This window comes from Hylobates moloch, unplaced genomic scaffold, assembly GCF_009828535.3.
Source record: "Hylobates moloch isolate HMO894 unplaced genomic scaffold, HMol_V3 SCAFFOLD_22, whole genome shotgun sequence".
NCBI classification, from domain to species: domain Eukaryota; kingdom Metazoa; phylum Chordata; class Mammalia; order Primates; family Hylobatidae; genus Hylobates; species Hylobates moloch.
Window position 1 is genome coordinate 47,940,570 of NW_026652297.1, and position 12,604 is coordinate 47,953,173.

The 12,604-nt window shown below is 42.8% G+C and overlaps 1 pseudogene; it reads left to right on the plus strand.

Annotated features, from left to right (window-relative positions):
• On the plus strand, window positions 1-10,301 carry LOC116461781 (double homeobox protein 4-like; annotated as a pseudogene).
• The last annotated feature ends 2,303 nt before the right edge of the window (window positions 10,302-12,604 follow it).

Here is a 12,604-nt window from a genome sequence, read left to right on the forward strand (position 1 = left end):
ATGACGGTGACTATGAGAGCCTTTCACGTATGATGTATGACAGTGCTTCCCTGTAACATGCACAAGATTCCCGTGATGATGATGACTATGAGGGCCTGTCACATATAATGTAGGACAGTACTTCCTCTGTAACATACACAAGATTCACCTGGGGATCATATTAAAATGCAAACTCATAGAACACATTTTGACTAGCTAAGATAAGAGCATTTAAATGGGTGTCCAGGTAGCAGTGCTAAGATCCTACTGTTCATGTGGGCACTGGCTCACCATATTAATGAAGCTTAGGTCCTCCAGTCCCTGCTGGAAAAAAAATACAGATACATAGGATGTGACTGTGCATATGGAATGTCTCTTGTGTTCTGGACATTGTACTAGACACTAGAGATAAAAAGTCAAGTGTCCCTTATCTGTATTTGAAAGGAGCTTCCTACACATTGGCTTCTGACTGCATTGTATATTTTCTCTTCTGACCTGGGAGAGTGAGCTCTACCTCAGTGTTGGTAACTGAACACTGCCTAGTGGACTTGACGGGGGAGACCATAGCTAGCTCTTCTCCCACATAGCTATGACCACAGTATATCTCACAATGCCATTTCCCCCTTGTCAAAAGTCTCCCTCCAGTATCATACGTGCTCCCCATGATTATATATTCTTCCTCCTTCCACCAAATTTTCCTTAATCTTGTGAAGATAAAAACATAAACCACATTCTTGTCATATTAATTATATATTAAAGGTGATAGTTCCTTACTTTTCATGTGTTTAATATTTTCTCCCAATTTATAGAATATATTAATATAAGAATAAATTTTAGCCATGCATATCTATTACAAACTTCATTATATACTTTGCTATTTTTAAATTTCTTGTGCTCTTATAAAATGTGTGTTCTGCACTCACGTTGGCTTCCATTTCTTCCCTCTGGCTTCTATTAGTTTAGGCTATGAGCAGAGATGGATGAGATGGCTGCTGTATTGGATCAAGTATACGAGCAGAGATGGATGAGGCAGTGGCTGTAATGGATCAAGGCTATGAGCATCTTGTGAAATAGGATGTTAAATCTGTAAATATCAGAGTGAATCCAAACTTACCAATTCAACACTGGATTGTAAAACAGCTCAGAAATGACTAAAAACACAGCTCTGCAACTTAGGAGGCTGAGGCAGGCAGATTGCTCGAGCTCAGGAGTTGGAGACAAGTCTAGGAAACATGGAAAAACCCTGTCTCTACAAAAAAAAAATTAATTAGCTGGGCATGGTGGTATAAACCTGTGGTTCCAGTTTCTCAGGAGGTGGAGGTGAGAGGATTGCTTGAGCCCAGAAGTTAGAGGGAGCAGTGAGCTCTGATCATGCCACTGCATTCCAGCCTAGGTGACAGAGTGAGACCCTGTCTCAAAAAAAAACAAACAAAATAACAAACAAAAACAGCTGTAAACGAAGGTGGCTAGAAAAGTAGCTCAAGTTGTTCCTGTCTGGTGAAATACAAACATAAATGAACTATTTATGTGCCCCAGTGGCTTCATAATCCTGAGAGCAAAGCCAATTGTTCTGGCAGGTTCTGGACAAATTTATCACATCATGGGGTTCAATGCCAATGTCAAATCATAAATACAATAATCAAATCTGAAAGTGAACCCAGTTTCAGAGACCTCCAGAAGCCAATGTGTAGGAAGCTCCTTTCAGATAGAGACAAGGGATTATTTGACTTCTTATCTCTGTTGTCTAGCACAATGTCCAGAACACAACAGATATTCCATATGTGCAGTCACATCCTGTGTGTGTATATTTCTTTTCCAGCAAGGACTAGAGGTCCTAAGCTTTGTTTGTATGATGAGCCTGTGCCCAAATGAGCAGTATAATCTTAGCACAGTCACCTACATACTCATTTCGATGCTCTGACTTTCTTATGTTCCCAGACACGGAGAAAGCTGGTCTGGAAGACTGATGACCACATGCTAAGAGAAACAGTCACTCATAATACACACACTGCACACACCACACCATGTGCACACGCAAACACACCCCACACACAGACACCAAAACACACACTACACCACGTGCACATGCACACACACAATCCCCTGACACTGCACACACACACCACACACACCACAGCCACTGAACATGCCACACCACTTCACTATCTTAGCTAGTGAAATTGTGGTCTATGAGTTTGCATTTTAATAAGATCCCCGGGTGAATCTTGCGCATGTCAAAGGAAGAGAAACACTGCCCTCAAAACATAGAGCAAGTGAACTAAATTATTAATTTATAAAGGTAGGCTGGCTATTTATTTATTTATCTTGTTGATGGGAAGATTCAAGTTGACATACACAATCATCGCCATAAGGATTTCAGGTAAAAAACAAACAAAGGTTTAGATATTAGATATATTTGACAATTACCATACCAATCTTTTTACTACAGCATCTAGTAGCACATTTCCCAGAGATTTAAATGGAAATTTCTATCCCATGAGCCTTCTGTTAGTATTTTTAAAATTGAATACTCAATAAATAGTGGCCAAATTGAATCTCTTACAGGCATCTCACTCAAACTACAGTCATACTTTCCAATAGGCCCCATAAAAATCATTGTTCTAGAGCAATCTAATATATTTATTCACCTCTTTAGACACTTAGGTAAGTATAATAATACAAGTTTTTTGTGTGTGTGTGTATTGTGTACCTTGTGGCCTCTTGCCCAGTTTCTGCAACACCTGAAGCTGATGCGTTTACTGTAAATAAAGAACAGCAATGTTAGAAATGTTGACTTTTATGTGCCCATCAGGAAAAAAAAGATGAACGTTTATTGTAGAGGAAATTTTCATTCTGGAAAAGATGCATACTGTTTGAATATTACTTTCATGCTTTCCACAGATATTATATTCCAAGGGTTATGTTTCAAAGTCATCAAAAATAGAAAATACATCTATATTTCTAACTGAAAATAATAACAGTAAGTAGCCTATCTTTGGGGAAATGTGATAAAAATATTAATGAGCATCACAACTCATGAAAAGCATAAAGTGTGCAATGATTTAAACTACATGCTCTTCATATGAATCTGTGTAGAAATATAGACACATTTGATAAATGCTATTTAAAGTCTGAGTGCTTTGGTAAATGATTCAGTCATCGGTAGGTTGAAGGGATTACTTTTATCTGCCTTCATAGAATTAGATTTCTATTCTTTATAAAGCAGGGAATACAGATTCTGCATGGAGTAAAAGCATTCAATCCTTATTAATAATGATGGCAGCTGCGCTGCAGAGGAGAAAGCCTGTCAGAGTAACGTATTCAGTTTTACATCGTAATCAGAGGTGTGTCTATCTCTGTTGAAGGCAGAATTAAAAACCCCTTCAACATTTTTAAAATAATATATGAAAAACATCTCAAAGTCTCCTTTAAAATTTGAATTGACCATTCCACATAACAGGAAAGGGACCAAGAATATCTTCAAGAAATACTTCACGATGGAAGTGATGTTTTAAGTGAAACTTCATCAAGGAGAAGATTTTCCAAAAAGTCTTTTGACCTCAGGAAGAATCTCATTAGTTTACTCTGTAAATAGTTTCTAGTAAAATGATAAAGACTTGATTTTTCAGAAACAAAAAATTTACACGGTTTAATGTTTTGATTTCGAAAGTGCTGCTTGTGCCCTCATAGTTAAGCATGTGGATTTATACGCATTTTCTTAGCTCATTCAAACGCCAATAAAATACTTTACTATCCAGGCTCCATAAAAGCTGAATTAAGTTCTAAAAGTGAAGACTGTATGTACTCTGTGAGGTATGCGCGGATGTATGTGTGTGATGTGTATGTATGGTGTGTCTGTATGGTCTGTGCGTGTAGTAAGTGCATGGCGTACGTGTATGTGTGTGTGGTGTGTATTGTGGGTGTCGTGTGAATACTGTGGGTGGTGTATGGTGTGTGTATGTGCTGTGTTTGTGGTGTATGTGTGTGTGGTGTGTACGTGTACTATGTGTGGTGTTGTGTGCGTCTATATGTGTGTGCACTGTGTGTGGTGTATGTGATGTGTGCGTTTTGTGTGTGTATGGTGCTGTGTGCGCAGTGTGTGTAGTGTTTGATGTGTGTGTAGAATGTGTGGTGTATGTGTGTTGTGTGTGTGGTGTGGTGTGTGTGCACAGTGTGTGTGGTGTATGTATGTGATGTGTGGGTTTGCTCTATGTGTGTGGTGCTATATGTAAGAGTGCAGTGTTTGGAGAGTGTGGGGTGTGTGATGTGTGTGGTGTGTGTGGTGTGTGTAGTAGGTTCGTGTGTGTGGTGTGTGCGTTTGCACATGGTGTGGGGTGTGCAGTGTGTGTGGTGTGTGCATGTGTAATGGTGTGTGTGCAGTGTGTGTGGTGTCTGTGTGTGGGGTGTGTGTGCATGTGCACATGGTGTGGTGTGTGTAGTGTGTGGTGTGGGTGGGTGTGTGCATGTGTACATGGTGTGTGTGTGCAGTGTGTGGTGTGTGTGCACACATGGAGTGGTGTGTGTGGTGTCTGTGTGGGATGTGTGTGTACACAGTGTGGTGTGTGCAGTGTGGTGTCTGTGTGTGTGGTGTGTGTGCACATGGTGTGTCTGTGTGTCATTGTGTGTGCACATGGTGTGTTGTGTGATGTTTGGGGTGTATGCGTGTGTACATGGAGTGGTGTGTGCAGTGTGTGTGGTGTCTGTGTGGGGTATGTGCGTGTGCACATGGTTTGGCATGTTCAGTGGGTGTGGTGTGTGTGGTGTGTGTGTGCAGTGTCAGGGGATCATGTGTGTGCATGTGCACGTGGTGTAGTGTGTGCTTTTGGTGTCTGTGTGTGGGGTGTGTTTGCGTGTGCACATGGTGTGGTGTGTGCAGTGTGTGTATTATGAGTGACTGTTTCTCTTAGCATGTGGACATCAGTCTTCCAGACCAGCTTTCTCCGTGTCTGGGAACATAAGAAACAAGTTTCTGCAATAATTATTACACAACTTTTCTGAGACGGACCAAATTTCTTTCGTGAGTGGGTATCTGCGTGATTTCACAGGAGGGAATGTGATGTCCTGGTTTGGCTCACACCCTCTGTGGGTTTAGGCAGGGTTCCTGCTGGATCCCTCACTGCGGCCAGAGAAGGAGGGCTCTGTTTCACCGCAGGGCACCAGAAGAGGACTGGTGGGTGGGAAGACCAGGTAATCATAATGCTATTAATAATAGCAGTAATCATACTGTTCTATACATTGTATATGTCATAAAGATTTTAACTTTCATGTAACATAATTGTTCTAAAAATTTTCCCAGTTTGTTTTGTGCTATTTACCTGGTGTTGAAATGTGTAAGAATTTACATTATAGGTACGTTAGGTTTATTCCTTTTTATGCTGTTTCTGTTTGAAATTTTTATTTTAGAAGATATTCATTCTCAAGGTCATAAAACATACAGACATCTAATTTTCTTTTCTCTCTCTCTTTTTTTTAACATTTAATACTGGAATTAGCTTTTATGCAAGGTGTGGGACAATTATTCAATTCTATCATTTTATATTCTCAAATCATTACCCAGTATTTTAATACCATAAATGGAACAATCCCTCTTGTTTTGTGAATTTAAAACGTTATCCTGTTACTAGATACAATTACACTGAATTTCTGTGTTTTTAATTCTCTTTCATTAATGTGTTTATTTTTGTGCCATTTCAAATTTGTTTACTTTGAATAGTAATAATCTTAAATATCTTATAGTAAATTTTATAATATTGTCTCTCATGTGTGTGTTCAATAGATGAATTTAAAATCCCATTTTCTTGTTCAAAAATATTTTTCTTGGAATTTTTATTGGAATTTTAGCCTACTTTTAAATGATTTACAGCAAACTAAAGAGTTAATATTATTGAGTCCTCTCATCCAGAATGTGATACGCAAATTACTCAAACCTCTTTAAATGCCATTTAGCCAAAATTAATATGTTAAATCAATATAAATTAGTATAAATGAATATAAATAATGATTAAAATACTGTGTTTGGCTGCACATTTCTGTCTTCTGCCTTCTATCACTGATGTTTTATTCCTATCCTTGTTGTTTCCTATACTTTCTTTTATTATGTCTTTTTCTGTCTTGTGATTTGAAAACTATATGACACATTGTAATCCTTTAATTTCTCTAATTTTTTGCTTTTAATTTTAACTAATTTTATTTTTTAGAGAAGTGCAGATTCACAACTAAACGGAGCACAGAGTACTGGCTTCTCATATATCCCTTTCCCCACACACAGCCTCCCCACTACAGCTTCCTGCCTCACAGGAGCACACCTGTGACAACCAGGAACCTACCTTGACCCTTCATTATCACTCAAAGCTTACAGTGCACATTCACTTTTACTCTTCAAGTTGTACATTCTGAGTCTTGACAAAAGTATAATGGCAATGGGATATTATTCACTGCTAGCAAGAGATGATCTATCAAGCCACAAAAAAATACATGGAGGAAACTTAAATGCATATTGCTAAAAGAAGAGGCCAGTCTGAAAAGTCTGCGTACTCTTCGATTCCAATTATATGACGTTCTGGAAACGGTGAAACTGTGGGAACAGTAGAAAGATCAGTGGTTGCCACGGACCAAAGGGAAGGAAGAGATGGATACACAGAGCACAGGGAATCTTCACGGCAGTAAAATCATTCTGTATGATACTGTAATGGTAGATATATATATTTGTAAAAATCTATCTTAACTTTTAATCTTTTAAATTTTTTTGTATTTTTTTGATGGAGTCCTGCTCTGTCTCCAGGCTGGAGTGCAGTGGAATGATCTCGGCTCACTGCAACTTCTGCCTCCTGGGTTCAAGCGATTCTCCTGCCTCAGCCTCCCGAGTAGCTGGGACTACAGGTGCCCACCACCATGCCCAGCTAATTTTTGTATTTTTAGTAGAGACCGGGTTCACCATCTTGGCCAGGCTGCTCTCGAACTCCTGACCTCGTTATCCACCTGCCTCGGCCTCCCAAAGTGCTGGGATTACAGGCATGAGCCACCACACCCGGCCGTTTTTGTTTTAAAAACTACAGGCAAGCTGGGTGCAGTGGCTCAAGCCTGTAATGGCTGCACTTTGGGAGGCTGAAGTGGCTGTATTCCTTGAGCCCCCGAGTTCAAGACCAGCTTGGCAACATAGTGAAACCCCACCTCTACAAAAAAAAAAAGTATTAAAAAAAATAACCGGCTGGGCATGGTGGCTCATGCCTGTAATCCCAGCACTTTGGGAGGCCGAGGCAGGCAGATCACAAAGTCAGGAGATTGAAACCATCCTGGCTAACACGGTGAAACCCCATCTATACTAAAAAATACAAAAAAATTAGCCGGGCCTGGTGGTGGGTGCCTGTAGTCCCAGCTACTCAGGAGACTGAGGCAGGAGAATGGTGTGAACCTGGGAGGCAGAGCTTGCAGTGAGCCGAGATAGTGCCACTGCACTCCAGCCTGGGTGACAGAGTGAGACTCCGTTTCAAAAAAAAAAAAAAAAGCCAGGCATAGTGCTGCATGCCTGTAGTCCCAGTTACTCAGGAGGCTGTGGTAGAAAAAATCACTTGACCCAGCAGTTTGAGGTTGCAGTGAGCTATGATCATGCCACTGCACTCTGGCCTGGGTGTGAGAGCGAAATCCCATCTCAAAACAAAGAACAACCAAAAACCTACAAGCATACTCAGAGACAGTGTGGGTTTGGTTCCAGACAACCACAATAAGGCAAATGTTACAATCAAGTTAGTCGCATGAACATTTTGTTTCCCAGTGCTTTTAAAAGCTATGCTTAAACTATGTTGTAGACTATTTAATAATTAATTAGTAATTAATTAGTAATCACATTATGTCTAAAAATCTATGTACATACCTTAACTTAAAATACCTCATTGCTGAAAAATACTAATGAGTATCTGAGCCTCACCAAGTCATCAGCTTTTTGCTGGTGAGGGTCTTGCCTCTATATTGATGGCTGCTGACTTAGCAACCTGGGAGCTGCTGAAGATTGGGTGTCTGTGTCAATTTCTTAAAACAATAAAGTTTGTTCCTTTCACAAAAGATTTCCCTGTAGCATGTGATGCTGTTTGATAGCATTTTATCCACAGTAGAACTTCCTTCAAAATTGGAGTAAACCCTCTCAAACCCTGCTGCTGCTTTATCAACTAGGTTTATGGAATATTCTAAATCCTTTGTTCTTGTTTCAACAATGTTCATAGCATCTCCACCTGCAGAAGATTCCATCTCAAGAAAATATTTCCTTTGCTCATCTATAAGAAGCAACTCCCCATTTGTTCAAGTTTCATCATGAGTTTACAACAATTTAATCTCATCTTAAGGCCCTAATTCTAATTCTAGTTGTCTTGCGATTTCTACCACATCTGTAGGGACTTCCTCCACTGACATCCTGAGCCCTCAAAGTCATCCATGAGGCCTGGAATCAACTTCTTCCAAACTCCTGTTAATGTTGGTATTTCAACTTCCTCCCATCAATCACAAATGTCCTTAATGGCATCTATTAAGGACATTTGTGATTTATGGGAGGAGGTTGAAATATCATGAAAGGATTTATGGTGAAACCTTTCCAAAAGGTTTTCAATTCAGTTTATCCAGATTCATCAAATAAATCACTATCTATGACAGCTATAACTTTACAAAATGCATTTATTATTTAATAAAGACACTTGAAAGTCAAAACCACTCCTTGATCCACAGGCTGAAGGATAGATATTGTATTAGCAGCCATGAAAATAACATTAATTTCCAAGTACATCTCCATCTAAGCTTCTGGGTAGCTAGGTGAATTGTCAATAAGCAGCAACCTTTTTTCCTTTTCTCTTTTCTTTCTTTTTTTTTTCTTTTGTGTAGTTTCGCTCTTGTTGCCCAGGCTGGAGGGCAGTGGCGTGGTCTCAGCTCAGTGCAACCTCTGCCTCCAGGGTTCAAGCCATTCTTCTGCCTCAGCCCCCCAAGTAGCTGAAATTACAGGTACCACCACCATGCCCGGGTAATGTTTTTGTATTTTTAGTAGAGACAGGGTTTCATCATTTTGGACAGGCTAGTCTTCAACTCCTGACCTCAGGTGATCCACCCACCTTGGCCTCCCAAAGTGCGGGGATTACAGATGTGAGCCACTGCATCTGGCCAAGCAGCAATCTCTTTAAAAGAATCGTTTTTTTTTTTTTTTTTTTTTTTCCTGAGCGGTAGGTCTCAATAGTAATTAAAATATTCAGTAAACCATGCTGTTAACAGATGTGTTGTCACTCAGACTGTGATGTTGCATTTCTAGAGCACAGAAAGAATAGATTTTGCATAATTCTTAAGGGCCCTGAGATTTTCAGAGTGGTCAGTGAGCATTGGCTGTAACTTAAAGTCACCAATTGCAGTGGTCCTCAAAGAGAGTCAGCCCATCCTTTGAAGTTTTGAAGCCAAGTGTTGATGTCTCTCTAGCGATGAAAATTTTACGTCTTCACTAAGCTTAATCATTTCTAGCTCTGGACTTCAAGTGAGAGACGTGCGATTCTTCCTTTCATTTGAGCTCTTTGAGGCCACTGTGGTTACTAATTAACACCCCCGGCAGGTGTCACCCTCCTCCATTCTCAATCGAGTTCACCCACACTGGGGGGTGGGGAACGGGGCTTCCCGCACCCCACATGCTCTGCTCCCCTGGGGCTCTCACACAAGGGGCTTTCGTCAGCCAGGCAGCAAGGCCTGGCCCAGCCTGGCCCTGGCCCAGCCAGGCTGCGCAGGCAGAAGGAATCTCCCAACCTGCCCCAGCACGCGGGACTTTTTGTTTGCAGCTCTGGCTCTCCTGGAACTGGGGCTCTCCCACCCTCAGACTCCCCGGTGGCCTCCGCACCCCAACAAATGCCAGGAGGACTAGGACCCGCAGCACGGCAGCCTGTTGGGCCCATGCTCAGTGGGACAGCTTGGGCCCCCTCAAGCTGAGTCACAGGGCCAAGGTGTGCTTTCACCACCCACAACCCACGAGTTCCGCGGTGGGGCTGGAGCCCCAGGTCGCCAGGGCGGTGTGGGAAACTGAAGACTGGGCACCTCCACTTCGGAAGCTCGCGACCCCGGAGGCCTCCGCATCAAGCACAGATGCAAGCCATCCAGGCGCCTCCCAACCGCTCCAGGAGCCCGGGCCCTCGTCTACACTCACCCCCAGCCTGTTAGATGAGCTCCTGTCGATCCCAGAGTTTCAGCAAAAGGAACAACCTTTCCTAGATCCGGCGCCACTAGGGGAGCTGAAGGACGTGGAAGAGCCCGCTCCGCTGGAACCACTCCTCAGCCAGGAAGAACACCGGGCTCTGCTGGAGGAGCTTTAGGACGCGGGGTTGGGGCGGGATGGGGGCAGGGCGGCGGCCTCTCTTTCGTGGTGAACCTCTGACTCGGTATGGAGATGTGTCTTCCCTTCCAGCTGACCTGCCTAGAATCCCTGAATTTCAGGTCCCGTGAGAGATTCCACTCAGAGGAGGGCTGTCATTCATTCCTGAGCATCCCAGGATCCCAGAGCCCATCCAAGTACAGGGAGGTGGACTGTCTACTGCTCATGTGCGGGTTTGCAAGCAGCAGCCTAGGTTTTCTAACCAGCCCAGGCGGAGCTCTCATCCCTTTTCACCCCACCCACCCGCGTTCTTCAGTGGGGCAGGCGGAGACCTCCATCCCAGGAATCACTGGCCCAGGCAGCCGCCAGCCTGCTCTTCTTTCCGCGTCTCGCCTCCTCTGCCTCCCCCCGCCACTGTCACTCACCTACCCATGCCCCGTCAGCTTCTTTGGCATCACCGTGGAGCGCCTGAAAGCTAAATGCAGACCCGAGACCCCGCGCAAACCAGGTTGCTGCCCTTTCTACACGGGAGGGAACTCAGGCAGACAGGAGGAGAGGAAGGGAGACAGAGAGAATGGGAGCGATGGAGGGAGGAAAGAACGGATGGACGGAGCGAACTTGGAAGGGATGGAGGGATAGAGGGAGGGAGAGAGGGAAGGAGGGAGGGAGAGAGGGAAGGAGGGAGGGAGGAAGGGAGGAACTGAGGGAGGGACGGAGGGAAAGAGGGAGGGAGGGATCAAGGCACAGAGAGAGGAAGGCAGAGAGAAAAGCTGTCTTCTACCTCCAGGACCAGCAAGACCTCGCACTCCGGGAAAATGTTGGGTGCCCAGTGCGGGCTAAGTGCTCGGCCCACAGCCCCATCGGCCTGCGAGGCGCTCACCAGCCCTCCGGATCACCAGCCTGGGTTACTTCATCCGGGAGCGATTCAGACGAATTTTGTCTCCCAAGGAATGAGCGAATTGCCCAGAGAGCAATGAGCTGAGACTGGGGTGGTTGTCCATTTTTCAACCACATGGTTCACAGATGAGATAGCCCCACATTGAGCCTGCAACGGAGCGCGAGGCGGATACTCCCCTCCACACAGGAGTCACACTCAGGCCGACTGAAGCGTGGTTTCGGATTCCACGTTGCTTTGCCCTCTGCAAGGGGGCCAGTTGCTCACGTGTCTTACTGGGCTTAAGTCAAGATGTTGTCAGGGCTGTATTGCCCCCCGTGTCCACTCGCCTCCTTTCTCAGAGGCAAAGCACCTCCAAGTAAACCCACACAGGATCGAAGGTCACAGGCAGAACGGTGCAGGGGAAATTGGGTACCCACATGTAAAAGAATGAACCAGGGCCCTTCATTTATACCATAAGAAAAAATTAACTAACTGGATCAAATACCTAAATGTAAGAGCTATAACTACAAAATTCTTAGAGCAAAATATAGGGGAAACATGTCATACACTCTATCTGGCAGTGTTTTTTTTTTTAACAGGACACCCAAAACACAAGAAACAAAAGAAAAATAGATGAATCGGACTCTATCCAGAATTTGCAAAGAACAATTCAGCAACAATAAAAGAAACTACCTGTTTAAAAATTGGTAAAATCTTAAGCAGACATTTCTCTAAAAATTATGTAAAGTGGCTAATAAGCACATGAAAAGATGCTCAACAAAATTCATCATTAGTGAAATGCAAATCTAACCCCAAATGACATATCACTTAATACCCATCAGCACAGCTGCTACCAAAACAAAGAAAATAAAACAGAAAATCACAAGTGTTGGTGAGGACGTGGTGCAATTAGAACCCTTGTACACTGTTGGTGGAAATGTAAAATGCTGCAGCTGCTATAAAATAACAACATAGTAACTAAAAAATTTATACATAATCTCACCATACGATCCAGCAATTTCACATCTGGGTATGCAGCAAAAGATAGGAAAGCAAAGACAGAAAATAATACAGGTACACCTAGGTTCATAGCAGTATTACTCACATCACCAAAAAGCTGTTTGAATTACTCAAGTGTTGTTTGAATTACCATCAATGAATAAATAGATAAAATGTGATTTATATATACAGTGGGATATCATTCAGCTATGTAAAATAAGGGAATTCTGACACATGGTATATCATGCATGAATCTTTAGGACATTGTGCGGTGACATGAGCCAGTTATAAAAGGACAAATACTGAATCATTCCAATCATGAGATACTTAGAATAATGAAATTCTAGAAACCCAAGTAGAAGAGTGGTTCTTAGGAGCCTGAGGGGGAGTAATAAGGAGCTTACTTAATGGGTATAGAGTTTTGTTTC